This window comes from Quercus lobata, chromosome 4, assembly GCF_001633185.2.
Source record: "Quercus lobata isolate SW786 chromosome 4, ValleyOak3.0 Primary Assembly, whole genome shotgun sequence".
Classification (NCBI taxonomy): Eukaryota; Viridiplantae; Streptophyta; class Magnoliopsida; order Fagales; family Fagaceae; genus Quercus; species Quercus lobata.
This window is the reverse complement of record NC_044907.1, coordinates 8,457,723-8,472,490: the sequence shown is the minus strand read 5'-3', so window position 1 is coordinate 8,472,490 and position 14,768 is coordinate 8,457,723.

Genomic DNA, 14,768 nt, shown 5'->3' with positions numbered 1-14,768 from the left:
ATAAAATGAATATTTTTAGAATATTCTTCCCTCCTCTTGTTTGGGAGTTTTAACGGAGGGAATGGAATGTCAATTCCCTTGTTTGAGAGTTTAAGTGGGAGAGAATGGAATGGTTAGGAGGGAATGCTCATTCCTCCCTTTTCCCTCAAAACCTCAAATTTTTGTTCCCCTAAAAATTGGGAGGAATGGGAGGGAATGAATTTAGGTTTAATGAAATTTTTGTTAAAATCCCTAAAATACCCCTTTAATATCAGCCATTTTTTTCTCATTCAGTCGTAAGAAAAATAAAGCTATAATTCTTGCACAATATTGTCCTTCCTCTACAAAGTGAAGCTGCTGCTGCTGGTCCTTTTTTGTTTTTTGTCTGTTGCAATTTTCAGATATTGCTCAAACCAAGTATGTCTATCTTTTTCTTTTCGGTTGTTTGCTAGTCTTTTTTTTTTTTATTTTTTTATGAACTATTTGCTAGTGATTCATGAGAGTGATATATAGTGTTTTTGTACACCTAAAAACCAAAACAAACTACATTCTGTACAACAAAAAACCTTGAAAGTGAAAAGAAACGAAAAAACCTTGAAAGTGAAAAGAAACGAAAAAACCTTGAAAGTGAAAAGAAACGAAAACTGCTGTTACCTGTACAACTAAAAAAAAATTGTATTTAGAAATTTGAAAGTGAGAATTGCTGGAAAACTGCTGTGAATTTGAAATTGAAAACCGCTAGAGAACTCAAATTTGCTTTTTACTCTGTTTCCTCTTTGATTCTTCTGTTATTTATGAAGCAAGTGGTGTGTTACGTACACTTGCAGTTTTAAGTCAACCATCCAATTAGTTAATAGCTCCAAGGCTTCACCACGTGTATGGTTAAGAGGAAATGTCTACAAAAGCTAGTGTACAAGTTTAGACAAAAGACAGGTGTGTGGTTAAGAAAAAAGCAAGAGTAAAAAAAAATTTAAATGATAAGAAACTAGAAAGTAATGCACTGTTGTAGAAAATCATACACTGAGTTAGCATAGAAAATTATTTTTTTACTATTAATGTTGAACATGAAAATGATTCAGCCTAGGACTGAGTAACATGACTCTGCCCAAATTCAAATCAAGGCATTTCATTGAATATATTCTTAGCCAAAAATAATTCAAACAAATTTATTGCCCACTACTTATTCATGAAATCACAACAGAATTCTTGCAATGCAAATAACAAAACCAATATCAGACCAAGATAGTTCCCTTTTCTATCCATCAATCTATGTTATAATTTATCAACATCAATTCCCTTTCTGTCTAAACAAAATATATACATAATATATTTTATGCATTTGTTTACAACTTATTAAGATGTTAAAGCTAGTGTACAAGGACATGTATGTGGTTAAGAAAAAAACAAGAGTAAAAAAAATTTAAAATGAGAAGAAAATAAAATGAAAAGTATTTTAATTAAAATAATAGTAGTTTAGAACTTTAATAAGTTGGAGTAGATTATTTTTAATATAAATTTTTTTATGCCTGAGGCCTACATATTTTTTATGGAAAATCCAACATATAAAGAGATGTTCTTTGGTTGCCCAGATCATGAGCACAAATGTGTCTTATTGACACTGATGTCTAGACCTAAAAATTAAAAAAGTGTGGGATTTTTTGGCCAACTTAGTTTTGGAATGGATTATGTTATTTTGTCTTGTTTTGGCATGACTCATTGCCGGAGTTTTTTTTTTAAAAGATATTTGTTTGCATTGTTAGACAATATTTATTTTGTTGAGAATAAATATGTGATGTGTGAATTGCTTTACAACATAGAAATATACATAACTTGTTTTTTAGCTACAATAATTTTTTTTTCCTTAATGAAATTGGGAGATGAAGATGTATTAAATTATCAAATCCATTGTAAAGCATACCAGCCAAAAAAGATCCAATCTAAAACTAGCAGCCCCTAAAAAAAATTTGCAAATTGAAATAAAGAAATTATACTATTGTTAATTTTTCATGCCATTATCTTCATCTGTTAAATTATTGATTAGCGTGATACAATCTATTCACCTTGACAAAACAATATTGTAATTCAATAATCTAACACAGACCCAATTGTGGCTAACTAGTTTCACATCATCTACTAAATACTAAGCATTTCAAAGCAATTATAAGTTCTCATTGATTATTTTTTATATTCTTTAAAATAAAGGGTATAATAGTAATGTTATTATAAAATGATTCTATTCCATTTCCTTCCAATGTCACTCCCAAATGGTGTTACTTACTTTCCATTCCATTCCATTCCTTTATTTTATAACATCCAAACAAGATTTTTAAATCACATTCCACTCCATTCCATTCCTTTAATGATCATTCCATTCCATTCTATTCCATTCCTTTATAAACTCCCAAACGGACCCTTTGAGTCAGGAAGAAAAAAACTTGCAACTGAAAGGGTTTCAAAATATATATTAATATCTATTTCATTGAGTAAGATTGTAATATTAAGTTCCAATTAATTTTGTAACTAAACTTTATATTTTAAAGAAATGTTTTATTTTTTTTTTCAGCCTAATTTTTATTTCTTCATTTTGTATTAGTAGTCTCTCTCTTTTTCCTTATTTTTTTTTGGAGAAACCTTGTACCAGTAGTCTAAATTTGAACAGCTAATGAAGATTGGCCTTAAGATCGAGAGAATAACAACCACATGTTCAGTATCCAGTTAATTGTAAATTCAGTTTCCAATTTTTGCAAGAAAATTTAACACATCACCCACTGCATGTTAAAAAAAAAAACAGAAATTTGTCTAACTTGACTTCACGATGAAGTAAATCAATTGTCTTTTTATCTTCCTTTGTCTTATCAGACCAATAATAAAAGACGTTTTTCATAGGTTGGATTGTTAAAAATAAATAAATAAATAAAATTTAGATGCAATTTTTTTTTTTTAGAACACTAAGTATTTTAATAGTGTGTGCTGTGTACAGACCCAAAAATGCTCCAACGAGAACTGTGGGGCCCAAATGATTTATGGGCCAGGCCCATCTATCCGGGGAGAACCCAAAGGCCCAAGCCGAGGAGGGCTATAGCCCAAACTTGACAAGGTGGCCTATGGATACCGCCGAGGGCAGTTCAGTCCTCGGCAGACCCAAAGTCCCCCCTCAGAGAGGAGGGTAAGAACGGTATAGGACTGAAACTTGGGAGAAAGATCTGAAATATCAAGGGAAAGCTGCCCTTACTGCCATTCAATACTCTGAACCTGACAGAGCCGCATTCTTAGACTTTCTACAACCACCCCCAACGACTTTGAGTGAAAGCTGATGGGACAAATATCAACCTTGGAAATGCTGACCCTATACGTGGACGAAGGACAGTGAACCCAAGGGAATATAAAAGGAAAAATCAGTAACCTAAAGAAGAGGCTGGGAAAAATGGCCAAAAACCAGAGCCTCCCAGCCCACCTCCAGGAGAAAGACTCCATGGGTGAAGATAACTTAGACACGCGCGAATACCACGAAAAACCCACCGTTCGTCGATCAAGGCCTAGCCTTCCAAACCCACGCTCTACAAATGATATTGTTGGGGCCTCCTTACGTGTGAACCCAACACTGTTACGGTCCGCCACGAATCGTGTCCCCACAATTGGCGCCGTCTGTGGGAAAGGCTTGTGCGTTGGTATAGGCGGTGGGTCGAGAGAACTCCGGCGCTATTTCTAACCGTGGGTAAGTTCTAGTATAAAGTCTCGTTAGGGACTAAGTTCCTTGACTAGGGGCTTGACTGAGGAGCTAACTCCCACAAAGCCAAGGTCCCTCGTAAAGAGCAAGCTAGGCGCTTGGTAGAGTTAATCGTATGGATAAACACTAGGGGCTTGGTCGAGGGGCTAACTCCTTAAAACCAAGTTCCAACTCCAGTGTAAAGTTCCCCTAGGGGTTATGCTTCTTAATTAGGGGCTATGTTCGTCAGCGTTAATCACGCGAATGATTCTAGGGGCTTGGCCGAGGAGCTAACTCCCTTAAAACCAAGTTCCAGCGCCTATGAAAACTAGGTTTTGGACAGAACCAAGGCATTGTATGGTCCTCGGACCCAAGCCTCAGGGGAAACCAACTACCTGGATGTGGAAAACTAGGTTTTGGACAGAACCAAGGCATTGTATGGTCCTCGGACCCAAGCCTCAGGGGAAACCAACTACCTGGATGTGGAAAACTAGGTTTTGGACAGAACCAAGGCATTGTATGGTCCTCGGACCCAAGCCTCAGGGGAAACCAACTACCTGGATGTGGAAAACTAGGTTTGGACAGAACCAAGGCATTGTATGGTCCTCGGACCCAAGCCTCAGGGGAAACCAACTACCTGTATGTGGATTGGTGAGGAAAACTAGGTTGTATGTCCTCGACAGGGGAACCAACTACCTGGATGTGGAAAACTAGGTTTTGGACAGAACCAAGGCATTGTATGGTCCTCGGACCCAAGCCTCAGGGGAAACCAACTACCTGGATGTGATGAAAACTAGGTTTTGGACAGAACCAAGCTATTGTATGGTCCTCGGACCCAAGCCTCAGGGGAAACCAACTACCTGGATGTGGAAAACTAGGTTTTGGACAGAATCAAGGCATTGCATGGTCCTCGGACCCAAGCCTCAGGAGAAACCAACTACCTGGATGATGAAAACTAGGTTTTGGACAGAACCAAGGCATTGCATGGTCCACGGACCCAAGCCTCAGGGGAAACCGACTACCTGGATCTGATGAAAACTAGGTTTTGGACAGAACCAAGGCATTGCATGGTCCTCGGACCTAAGCCTCAGGGGAAACCAACTACCTGGATGTGGAAAACTAGGTTTTGGACAGAACCAGGGCATTGCATGGTCCACGGACCCAAGCCTCAGGGGAAACCAACTACCTGGATGTGGAAAACTAGGTTTTGGACAGAACCAGGGCATTGCATGGTCCACGGACCCAAGCCTCAGGGGAAACCAACTACCTGGATGTGGAAAACTAAGTTTTGGACAGAACCAAGGCATTGCATGGTCCTCGGACCCAAACCTCTGGGGAAACCAATTACCTGGATGAGGAAAACTAAGTTTTGGACGTGGGTCTGGCGTGCGTCGCGCAACACTCAGCAGTTATCCTGGTTAGTTCCAAGAGTTCAATTTATTGAGGATTACCATTGTTATACTTGATAATACGCGTGGGTTTAAACTAGAGGGAATCTGTGTTAAGGCATTTTTCTGCCCGGAATATCATTAAGGGCAAATTTAGATTTGATATTCATGCACAAAGTAGTTGTTAAAAAAAAAAAAGCATGTATAAAGGAATGAACACACCTTTTATTAAGACAAAGGAATAGTACAGTGTACAGTAAAAAGCTGAAACAAGCTTACATTAGAGTTAACTGCGTAAGCAAAAGAAAAGTGCAAAAGAGTGAAGATAAAGCCGAGGAGACAGCTCAGAGGAGAGATTGGCTACTGTCCCAAGATGTCGTCTCAGGAAACTATTCCTCGACGCTTCTACATGCCCATAACTCAGGCAGCCAAAGAACCTGACCTCAGGCTAACACCATCTACAGAAAAGGTGCAGAGAGCCGGAAGTTGGGAAGCCCTCGCAAAAATTTGCCGGCTACAAGGTAGACAGTGCTGATGGTGGAAATTCCTTCTGCGGACATACCAAAAATCTGGCATGACCAGAACCTGCTTCGGATTTTGACTAGAAGAGGGGGAAACATCCTTTTCCCTCTGTCGAAGTGGAAATTTCTCTTGAGTTTATGCATCCTTGGCCCGTACATCACTCCCTCGAGTCTCGGGAGGACACGGCGTTTCTGCGGCGAAGAAAGCTCTTTTTTCCTAACCCTCGCCTCAAACATGATTTCCTAAAGGAGGAAGCTAAAGGGTTTGTGCGTAGGCAAAGCAACTTTTTCTCCTATTTATTTGAAAAGATGAGGCAGGGGCATTTAATTCACGCAGCGTCCCCGAGAGGCGCTACAGACAAAATGCCTCCGGCTCGATTTCCAACATCAGCTGCGACCATGAGATTAAAGGAGTCTGGGAAAGTCACACCTCGAACACTGGGACGTCAAAAAGTACCGCGTGACTAAAGACTACGGAAATATCTCCTAATTTGTGGGCCTAGTAAAACCGCGGCGCGGGCCCGTTCTGCATGGGGGTCCTCGGACTACGGCCCACGCCGGGGAATAACCGTTGCCGAGGACAACCTCCTGCTTGGCAACTTGTGAGATACCTGAAAAAAGGGATAAACAGAACCAAGGCCTTGCATGGTCCTCGGACCCAAGCCAATGGGGAAACCAAAATACTTGGATATACAAAAAAAAAAAAAGGAGAAAGAGAAGGGTCTTGAATTTCGTAAGATGGGCTACCCGATAAAAAGCTCAGGTCACTTCATCCACGGCTTAAACACCATAACGGGTTAAGGCCAATAAAGGTGTAAGGAAGGTGGTGCAACGCCCCAGCATTCAGCCGTACAAGAGAGCTGTTCATTTAGTGAGTGAGATACCCCCAAACAGTTACTCCTCACACGGCATCAAACTTTCGTTGTTCTCCTCGGCGAGCATGGGGTAAGTATTACTTTTCACTGGTCGGCCTTATCATGCCAAGTACTTCTATTAAAGTTACGGCGACATCTTTTTTATTATCAAGTATTTTGGTCCTAATCGTCATTGATTTAGATGCTATATTACTGTGCCGAGCAGCGCTTGCAAATTTATAAAAACTTAGAGACATAACATGCGAAATAAGATAAACAACGATCTTTATTAATGTGAAAAATTATTACAACATACAAAAAGGGGCACAAACGAGCCTATACAAAATAAACTGCCCGAGCAACAATTACAACCGTAGTGCAGATAAGTAAACTGTCAGGCGTCTTTTAAACTCGTCTTCAAAGTCTCTTCAACCTCTGCCTCAATACTGCTCGTATAACGATAAGAGCCTTCCTTTAGAAGAGCGACGGAGAAGGAAATAGTAAGGAAGAAATCAATGAAGAAGATGGAGGAGATGAATGAAGAAGGTGGAGGACATGAGTAAAGAAGGAGGAGAAGAAGAGAGAAGAGGTGAAAAGAAAGGAAAAGGAGCAAAAGAGGGAGAAGTGAAAACACCAGGATGAATCTGGTGCTGGGAAGACTAGGGAAGGGAGGCGGAGAAGGCCACCAGTGAACAAAGAGAGGAAGAAGCAGAGACACTTAGTCTCTGCCTCGGTCCTGACTCCTCACACGCTGGGGCCATACTATGTATGCTCATGAGAGAGCGGTTGGTACCGATGATGGATGTTCTCGACTCAGTCACGCCGAAAGTGTGACGTGATGGGTCCCTGCTTCGGATTTTGACTGAAAGAAGGGCGAGGCTGATTTTGAGTCTTCGCCACCCCTGTCCCGATCGAGCCATTATGAGCTTTATTGGAACGTGGAGTTTATGGGAGGGTTTTTGCTCTTGCATCGCTCGTTGTTATAATAAAGTGTATCACGATTTAGTGTGTAAACCAGTGGGTAAAATGAACCCTAGGGAAGGTCGAGTATTTCAAATCTCAGAGGGATGAAAAGGGATTTTTTGCAAAAACAGTAATCTCCTCCTGTCCTATTTATACAGAGGGCGGAGCGGGGGGCATTTAATAGGTTCAAATCTCCAAAGGACTCTGCAAACCCAAACACACCGGTTCCGATTCTCCACCCCGTCAAAACCAACCGCCGAATTAAAAGCAGTCTCGTAAGTAGCGGCCATTAAAAGCGCGTTTTGGGTATCCAAACGGTAAGGACGCATCGAGCGCGAAATCAAAAAACTGTCTCTTAGACCGGTGCGTTTCTTGGGCAGATGAAGAGCCGCCAACATTATTAAATAGGCCGAACCAACTGGGCCGTGGGAAGGGGCTTGGTATTGCCAAAACCCCCCTTTCCAACCAGAAGGTTGGACAGCCGGGTTTTGAGGGGCTATTGTGGGGCCCAAATGATTTATGGGCCAGGCCCATCTACCCGGGGAGAACCCAAAGGCCCAAGCCGAGGAGGGCTATAGCCCAAACTTGACAAGGTGGCCTATGGATACCGCCGAGGGCAGTTCAGTCCTCGGCAGACCCAAAGTCCCCCCTCAGAGAGGAGGGTAAGAACGGTATAGGACTGAAACTTGGGAGAAAGATCTGAAATATCAAGGGAAAGCTGCCCTTACTGCCATTCAATGCTCTGAACCTGACAGAGCCGCATTCTTAGACTTTTTACAACCACCCCCAACGACTTTGAGTGAAAGCTGATGGGACAAATATCAACCTTGGAAATGCTGACCCTATACGTGGACGAAGGACAGTGAACCCAAGGGAATATAAAAGGAAAAATCAGTAACCTAAAGAAGAGGCTGGGAAAAATGGCCAAAAACCAGAGCCTCCCAGCCCACCTCCAGGAGAAGGACTCCATGGGTGAAGGTAACCTAGACACGCGCGAATACCACGAAAAACCCACCGCTCGTTGATCAAGGCCTCGCCTTCCAAACCCACGCTCTACAAATGATATTGTTGGGGCCTCCTTACGTGCGAACCCAACACTGTTACGGTCCGCCACGAATCGTGTCCCCACAACACTGAAAACTGAATTACCAGTGAAGATCAAGGTGAAGAAGGGCGTGGCTGTGGGCTGAGAGAGGTATTGAAGATTTTTGGTGAAATTAAGAGAAATTGCCTGTGAAGATCAAGATGAAGAAGTGCGTGAGTGTGAGCTGTGTGTGGTTAATTTAGAGAAAAAGAAAAGAATAAAGAAGATCAAGGTGAAGAAGTGCGTGGGTGTAGGCTATATGGCTGAATCTGTGGAGGAAAGTAGAGAAAGAGAAAAAAGAAATGGTATGTTTTGGAACGAGAGTGGACAAAATGGTAGTAGTCTGGTGAAGAAGAAAAGTCAAAAAGTGAAGATCGGGAAAAGGTAAAGAATACGTGTGTGGAGGAGAAAAAAAGAGGAAAAAAATATAAATAACGTATGGATAAGAGTAAAAGAGATAAAAAGAAAAATAAAATAAAAAATTAGAACTAAGAAATGTTACTATAATATTTTCTGTGGGGACACGATTCGTGGCGGACCGTAACAGTGTTGGGTTCGCACGTAAGGAGGCCCCAACAATATCATTTGTAGAGCGTGGGTTTGGAAGGCTAGGCCTTGATCGACGAACGGTGGGTTTTTCGTGGTATTCGCGCGTGTCTAGGTTATCTTCACCCATAGAGTCTTTCTCCTGGAGGTGGGCTGGGAGGCTCTGGTTTTTGGCCATTTTTCCCAGCCTCTTCTTTAGGTTACTGATTTTTCCTTTTATATTCCCTTGGGTTCACTGTCCTTCGTCCACGTATAGGGTCAGCATTTCCAAGGTTGATATTTGTCCCATCAGCTTTCACTCAAAGTCGTTGGGAGTGGTTGTAAAAAGTCTAAGAATGCGGCTCTGTCAGGTTCAGAGCATTGAATGGCAGTAAGGGCAGCTTTCCCTTGATATTTCAGATCTTTCTCCCAAGTTTCAGTCCTATACCGTTCTTACCCTCCTCTCTGAGGGGGGACTTTGGGTCTGCCGAGGACTGAACTGCCCTCGGCGGTATCCATAGGCCACCTTGTCAAGTTTGGGCTATAGCCCTCCTCGGCTTGGGCCTTTGGGTTCTCCCCGGGTAGATGGGCCTGGCCCATAAATCATTTGGGCCCCACATTTTCACAATATTTTTATAATAAATCTTAAGTGGTAGGTTGTTACTAGCTAATACTAGTGAAAAAAATAATTTAATTAGTTTGTTCAAATTAAAATCAGTAACAACTTATCACGAATAATTTGTTGTAAAAATATTGTAAAAATATTTTTACAACAAATTTTAGTTAACAATATTTTTACAACAAATTTTAATTAACAATAAATTATTATTGTTGTTATTGTTATTATTATTATTAAGTATTTTTTTAATAAGTATTATTAAGTAGTTGATTTAAATATGAAATAAATATTGTTGTGGGGCCTGAAATTTGAAATCCCAGCCCATTTCACACTAAAGGCCCAAAGCCCAAGCCGAGGAGCCCTACTGCCGAGGACATATGATGAAAGCCCCTTAATGGCCCAAGAATGTGGCCGAGGATGATCTCACGCTCAACACCTCACAAAACGCCTGAAGAAAATGACAAACTCAGTACAAGAGCAGTACAAACGAGAAAGCTGCCAACACCATAATGTGGAGCCCAGCTCCTGACAAGCCCATACTCCATACCATGCTATCCAGTTTTTCCCAACCACTCTGACGTATGGATTGATAGGACAAGTAATTACCCCAAACAAGGAAAAACTGACACGTAGATGAAGAACGGGAAGTGAATACTAGTATAAAAGGGAAAAAGAGCTAAAGAGGGAGGGGGACGACAAAAAAGGAGGAAGAATAGTGAGAATGTAATGCTCCTCGGACTAATTCCGAGGAGTCAAACCTTTCAAACTACATCGATGTAAGGCTCAACTATACAGTCCAAACCTATCTTTGTATGAGCTCTCATGAAACCAGAACCAGACCGAAGCCCATCACCCAAGGGCAGGCCTTTCCAAACCCACTCTCTACAAATCATATTGTTCGGGCCCTTTACATACGAGCCCAACGTGGTCGTTAAAAATTGTGGCCTTACAACTGGCGCCGTCTGTGGGAAGGCTTGTGCGTTGGCGCAGATGGCGGTGGAGTCAAGTCTCTATCAAGCAGAGGTTCGCGAAGTTTCCTCCATCTCCAGCGACATGCAATTGTTGCCCTGACATAAACTTCCGCTAGGGGCTACGCCTTGCAGTGCCAATGGCACGGGCAACACTAACGGCTTCCAGCCTCAAGTTAACTCTCCCCATCTTGGTCTAGGGGCTAACTTTCAAAAAATAAATAAATAAATACAGAAAACAACTACTCAAAGAAAAAACTACAAGTTTTGGACAGAACCAAGGCCTTGCATGGTCCTCGGACTCAAGCCTATAGGGAAACCAAGTACTCAAAAGAACAAACTACAAGTTTTGGACAGAACCAAGGCCTTGCATGGTCCTCGGACTCAAGCCTATGGGGAAACCAAGTACTCAAAAGAACAAACTACAAGTTTTGGACAGAATCAAGGCCTTGCATGGTCCTCGAACTCAAGCCTATGGGGAAACCAAGTACTCAAAAGAACAAACTACAAGTTTTGGACAGAACCAAGGCCTTGTATGGTCCTTGGACTCAAGCCTATGGGGAAACCAAGTACTCAAAGAAAAAACTACAAGTTTTGGACAGAACCAAGGCCTTGTATGGTCCTCGGACTCAAGCCTATGGGGAAACCAACTACTCAACATAAAAACTACAAGCTATGGACACGACCTGGACGTCATATGGCCCTTAGAATCTACCCCGAAGAAGAGTTCCCCATTGATAGTTAGGCCAATCCCTAAACTGTATGAATTCCCCAGTCTACCCTCGGATCCCCAATACCAAGAGGATTGATGCAATATAGGGCCACATGTTGTCAAAAGCACAGTCAAAGCCCCTCGCTGCTCGGTTACCCTATCAGACGAATTATCTAAAGTTTATCGTCCTCGGACGGTCGCCTCGCATGCATTACGAAGCGCTCAGCCATTATCTCGGTTAGTTTTATGATTTTAATCTACTGGGAATTATCATTATTATGCTTGGTAATGTCGGTAAATTAGAATTAGTAGAGTTCTGTTTCAAGGTTTCCTGCTCTGAGTATCATTAAAGGGAAACACACATTTAGCACACCCATGCACGAAATAATTGTTACGGAAAGGGAAAATATTTAAAAAGAAATAAATTCCTCTTTTATTAAGACAAAGAAACAGTACAGCGTACATTGAAAGAGCTTAAATAAGCTCATACTGAAACTAACTACACAAAACAAAAAGAAAAGATACAAGGGAATTAAGGAAAAGCCAAAGAATAGGTGCAGGGGAGAGACGTGCTGCCGCTTCAAAATTTCGTCTAAGGAAGCCATTCCTCAATACTTTTACATGCCTATAACTCAGGCAGCAAAAGAGCCCGACTTCGGGTTGGCACCGTTGAAGAAAAGGTGCCGGGAGTCCAACTCGAGGCTAGCACCGTTGAAGAAAAGGTGCAGGGAACCGGAAGTTGACGAGACTCCACGGAACCATGCCTGTGAAAGAGCAGACGGTGCTGATGGCGGAAAACCTTTCTTCTGACACACCAAAAATTTGATGTGACCAGAACCTGCTTCGGATTTTGACTGAAAGAGGTGGGGGTACCGTCCCCACTTTATCCAAACGGGAGGTTACCTTAAATTTGTGTCTCCCCTGCCCAGACCACACCACCTTAAGTCTTGGAAGGGTCCGGTGCCTCTGTGGCGGGTGAAGTTCCTCCACCTCCACCCAAGCCTCAAACATATTGCACTAAGGGAAGACGACACTGGATGTGGGAACTGGTTATGGATAAAGGGTTATGATTTTGAAGAGAGCAGAAGGGTTTATATGCCAGGAGAATAACCACCTATCCTACTTATATAAAGGGTAAAAGTGGTGTCATTTAATTTGAGCAGATTCCCAAGAAACGCTGCGGACAAGGCAGCTTTGGCACAATTTCCAACACTATCCTTCACCACAAGATTTAAAGGTCCTCGTGAAGGCGCGCCTCGAATACTGAAACATCAAAGGACACTGCGCGGGTAAAGAATAAAGTAATGCCTCTTAATTCGGCACATCTCCCATGCAAATGGAAAAACACAAACAGCAATAAGGTACGGAACTTGAGCAAGCCGCGAGGTGGGCCCAATATCACCAAAACCCTCCTCTCCAACTAAAAAGTCGGGAAGCAGGATTTTGAGGGGCTATTGTGGGGCCTGAAATTTGAAATCCTAGCCCATTTCACACTAAGGGCCCAAAGCCCAAACCGAGGAGCCCTACTGCCGAGGACGTATGATGAAAGCCCCTTAATGACCCAAGAATGTGGCTGAGGATGATCTCACGCTCAACACCTCACAAAACGCCTGAAGAAAAGGACAAACTTAGTACAAGAGCAGTACAAACAAGAAAGCTGTCAACACCATAATGTGGAGCCCAGCGCCTGACAAGCCCATACTCCATACCATGCTATCCAGCTTTTCTCAACCATTCTGACGTATGGATTGATAGGACGAGTAATTACCCCAAATAAGGAAAAACTGACACGTAGATGAAGAACGGGAAGTGAATACTAGTATAAAAGGGAAAGAGAGCTAAAGAGGGAGGGGGACGACAAAAAAGGAGGAAGAATGGTGAGAATGTAATGCTCCTCGGACTAATTCCGAGGAGTTAAACCTTTCAAACTACATCGATGTAAGGCTCAGCTATACAGTCCAAACATATCTTTGTATGAGCTCTCATGAAACCAGAACCAGACCGAAGCCCATCGCCCAAGGGCAGGCCTTTCCAAACCCACTCTTTACAAATCATATTGTTCGGGCTCTTTACATACGAGCCCAACATGGTCGTTAAAAATCGTGGCCTTACAATTGTCCTTTTTGATAATTTATAATTTAAATGGTCACTTTTATAAATACTAATCAAACACTCCATTTTTTTAAAAAAGTATTTTTTAACCATTTTTACCAAACATTTCAATTAAAAAAAAAAAACCTAATTTTCACTTTTTCAAAAAATTCAATTTAAAAAAGCTGAACCATACTTGTCTTAACATTATTAGTTTTCCTCTTTTCAAAAAAAAAAAAAAAAATATATATATATATATATATATATTAGTTTTCCTTTATATTTTCTTGGAAGAATCGTTATCATGCATTGGAAAATAACAAGCATGTGTCAGTGATTGGCCCACTGCAAAGAAAAAACCGTGCGGTGTGGAACTAGGTGCTCCCGTTGCATTATTGAAGAAGCTAAAGTTTAGGTCATTGTTACGGTACAGTAAGCCAGCCAATAGACAGAACAAATCAATATACAATGAATCCAATGAAAACCGTGTGGCCCATGTCTAATTAACATAAAATTTAACACATGTATAAAAAGTATGAAGAAAATGTAATTTAAATTTTCAAAATATATATTAATGTTATTTCATTGAGTAAAGTTGTAACTTTAGATTCCAATAAGTTTTGTAACTAAATTTTATCTTTTAAAAAAATATTTTATTACCACCGCACACCATTGGTACGTTGGTCACTCCACAAGTATAAATGCTTGTGGGGTGTAGGGGGTAAGGGTCGGAATTCAAGTCTCTAGGAGAGAGCTTCATACTCATATACACATAGATTAGACTAAAATAGAATTTCTATCTTGTACAAAAAAATATTTTATTCTTCTCCGGCATAATTTTTATTTCTACATCTTGTATCAGTAGTCTCTCTCTCTCTTTTTTATTTTTTTATTTTTTTTATTTCATCTAATTTTTATTTCTACATCTTGTATCAGTAGTCTCTCTCTCTTTATTCTTTGAACAGCTAATGAAGATTGGCCTTAAGGGAGAATAACAACAACGTGTTCAGTATCCAGTTAATTGTAAATTCAGTTTCCAATTTTTGCAAGAAATTAACACATCACCCATTGCATTTTTTTATAAAAAAATAAAAAATAAAAAATAAAACAGAAATTTGTCTAACTTGACTTCACGATGAAGTAAATCAATTATCTTTTTATCTTCCTTTGTCTTATCAGACCAATAATAAAAGACGTTTTTCATAGGTTGGGTTGTTAAAAATAAATAAATAAATAAACTTAGATACTGTATACAGACACAAAAATGCTCCAACGGGGGAACTATAAACATAAAACAATATACTCAATAAATATCTAATTCCCATTTTTTAAAACCAAAAAAAAAAAAAAAAAACAGT